This window comes from Seriola lalandi, unplaced genomic scaffold, assembly GCF_002814215.2.
Source record: "Seriola lalandi dorsalis isolate HSWRI2012SDOR001 ecotype SW California unplaced genomic scaffold, Sedor1 jcf7180002054839, whole genome shotgun sequence".
NCBI lineage: Eukaryota > Metazoa > Chordata > Actinopteri > Carangiformes > Carangidae > Seriola > Seriola lalandi.
The window spans coordinates 8,625-11,327 of record NW_019525392.1 but is presented as its reverse complement, the minus strand read 5'-3'; the positions used below and the strand labels follow the sequence as shown (position 1 = coordinate 11,327).

Genomic DNA, 2,703 nt, shown 5'->3' with positions numbered 1-2,703 from the left:
TATTACTTAGCCACATCAAACACCAAGATTTCACACAGAAACTTTTGAAAAAATGTGTCTAAGCAGTTTAAGAAACACTTGAAACCAGTTCCTGCTAATTTGGAAGGGCTATGCCTGTCCAAATCTACACTTTTAAGAGAGCATCTTACCTTGTGATGCAGGGAACATGTCGAGGTGAAGTCAATATGGCTGTCGTGACCTTTAGCCTCCTACCATGTGACCAACCAAATGAGAATGTGAAATTATTAGTTCCAAGTTTTCATCTGTTCCATTCATCTAGGAAAAATTAATTTGGGGGTGGCATAACTCAGGTTAGCGAATGGCTAGGGACATGGGAGTGAGTGTCCCAGAACCTTCTTTTCCGGCTCTACATCATATGTCAAAATCAAGCGCCTAGCTCAAAGTACATTTTTCTGCCTCAGTGAGTGAAATTGATGAAAATGGAAGTGTGCTTTATAAACCCAAAATGCCTGTTAGGGCATGAGGTCATGTTGACATGAAACCACAAGGGCTGCGTGTTGTGCATTTTGAGCCCCCTTACAACATCTTCCAAATTCCAAACCCCATTCAATAGAAAGAAATTTCATCTTATTTCAATCTATGTATATTCCAGAGTTCAGTCTGTGACCAATTCAGAATTTGGAATTTCATAGATTGAAATATGGAAGGGATAAATGGGGTATTTCCCAGAGTTTGGGCAGTGTCAGAGCCTCCAAAATTTGACTCAGAGTACCTAGGACCAAGCCCTACCACATATGTCAGGTACAGCTCAATTGACAGCTTTTGAATTTTTGGGGTCACAAAGTTCAAAGTTCAGTGTCAGCCATTTTGTTTTCACATGCGGGAAAGCTGTATCAGAATGGTAAGTTGCTCTGACAAAAATACTATATTTTGAGTGTTTCTAGCCTCTCTGGACCGCTATGGGTTATTTGACTGTTTTAGGAAGACTTTGCACACAAGTTTTAATGGTTGTTGAAAAGGTTTATCAAGAAATGAACATTTTAAAATGTTCGTTCGGTTTTAGCATTAGCTAACATGCTAACGTGTAATGTAACAAATTGAAATCTGGACCCGAATGTTGGCAGGTTCCATATTTTCATCTAAAATAGTTACAAAAATCCACATGTCAGTCTATTTGATTCAAATTTAAACTCTGTTCTTTTAAAATCTGCAGATGCCAATCTCTAGAGCATTTCACCAAAGGTGTCCTCCTTATCGAAAGCCTCTGATCACCAGGCTCAAGCTATGGCATTTGTTCATGAGCCTCTCATTATTGCCTTTCACTGCAAAACCATCTCATGGACTGCAGATAGTGTCACGGTCATTATCACCTACATATGCTGCAGTGGGAGACGACGTGACCCTCAGCTGTCACTTCACCCTTGCTCCTGAAGACTTGGGAGGAATTGATATTGAGTGGACTGCCTGCAGACATACAGAAAGAAGAAACAGTGGTTATCTGGTATGCTGGAGATCATCGCATCTACAATGATTTTGATCATCGATTTCAGAGCAGAGTTCAGTTTGTGTCTCCAGATCCTGAAAGTGGCAATGGTTCAATAACCATCAATGACTTGAAGCTAACAGACTCTGACACCTTCCAGTGCAAGGTTCAAAAACTTCCTGGAATCAGCAGCATCATCATTCGGCTGGATGTAATGGAGAGGCCAACCAAACCTGTGTGTAACCCTGAGGTTGTGGTTGAGATGGGTCAGACGGTGGTGCTCAGTTGCATTGGCAGTCAAGGTAGCCCCCCAATGTGGTACACATGGTCCAAGGAAAGCAGAGAAAAGATGCTCCCTGGTGACTTGTTTTTAACAATCACCGGAGAAGATGTATTGGGTCCCTATGTCTGTAATGCTGAAAACCTTATGGGTTCTGAAACATGCACCACAACACTCATACTGAAATCAGCAGTTAGTAATGTAGCAGTTTCAGCAGCAGTCACAGTCATTGTCCTCCTGATGATCATCACCATCTCAGCCATTGTATTCTTTTGTCGCAAAAGAAAAAATGTGGAGAACTTCGGAAATGAGATCAGAGTAGATGAGTTGCCTCCTCATAAATGGCTACTGAAGAAGAGGCAGCAGGCTGTGCCTAAAAGGATTGTCCTGGAAAGAAATCAGGTAGGTAATATGATGTGAACATTATACTTGAAATTACATGTGGAAGTCAGTATATGTGAATGTGGAGGTCGATAGATGAGAATGTGGAAGTGCGTAAATCAGAATCTGGAAGTCAGTATATGTGAATGTGGAGGTGTGTAGATGTGAATTTGGAAGTGCGTATATGTGAATGTGGAAGTCAGTATCTGTGTATGTGGAAGGTGTGGAGGAATGTGGAAATGTGTTCAATAACGTTCATATTGAAAATCTCTCCAAAGGTGAAAGACAAGATGGACACCCTGGAGAAAAACAGCAAAAGGAAGTCTGAAGTCTATGAAATTATGTGTGGAATGTGTGAAGTGGAAAATGTCTATGAGACAATGACTGACATATCTGCCTCTGTGACTGGATGACAAATCAAGTGAAGTGAAATAATTGTTGAGCATGCACATGTTTGTTTGCAAATTCACAGGCTTCCTTGAAACATTTTGAGACCAATTTGTTTGTTTTTGTTTATTGAGAATACTTTTGTATTTCTACATTGAAATATAGGTTTATCTATTTCAAGGAATTTGTTGTTTAGTACATGGAATCTGGC

The 2,703-nt window shown here is 40.4% G+C and overlaps 1 pseudogene; it reads left to right on the top strand.

The window, feature by feature from the left end:
• Positions 1-1,258: 1,258 nt before the first annotated feature.
• LOC147817926 (coxsackievirus and adenovirus receptor homolog) lies at positions 1,259-2,126 on the top strand (annotated as a pseudogene).
• The last annotated feature ends 577 nt before the right edge of the window (positions 2,127-2,703 follow it).